The following is a 388-nucleotide window of genomic DNA, read 5'->3' on the forward strand; positions in this document are numbered from 1 at the left end:
GTAAAGGGTGAACCTGAGATTGGTAATGTGAGAAGGGTTTAAAGGTTAGTGAATCTTTCAAAAGGAATCTGGCACCCCTTCTGGGGGATTCAGGGGAGGTTGCTGCAAAACCACCCATTTACCAAAGATAGTTCAGATACATTTGAAGAGCTCCCAGAGAAGAAAGGGTGATAGCCTGGAAGACTAAAAAAAACTAAAGAAAAAACAAAGTTCTAACATTGAAACAAAACTCTAAAGAAATATATTAGTTTCATCAGTCTGTGTTAACAAAGTAAACACACTCATTGACTTAAAACAACAAAAATTTATTTTTTTCATGGTTCTGGAGCCTACAAGTCTGAAGTCAAGGTATTGGTGGAACCAGGCTCTCTATGAAGCTCTAGGGGAG

This window comes from Bison bison, unplaced genomic scaffold (genome assembly GCF_000754665.1).
Source record: "Bison bison bison isolate TAMUID 2011002044 unplaced genomic scaffold, Bison_UMD1.0 scf7180017864527, whole genome shotgun sequence".
Classification (NCBI taxonomy): domain Eukaryota; kingdom Metazoa; phylum Chordata; class Mammalia; order Artiodactyla; family Bovidae; genus Bison; species Bison bison.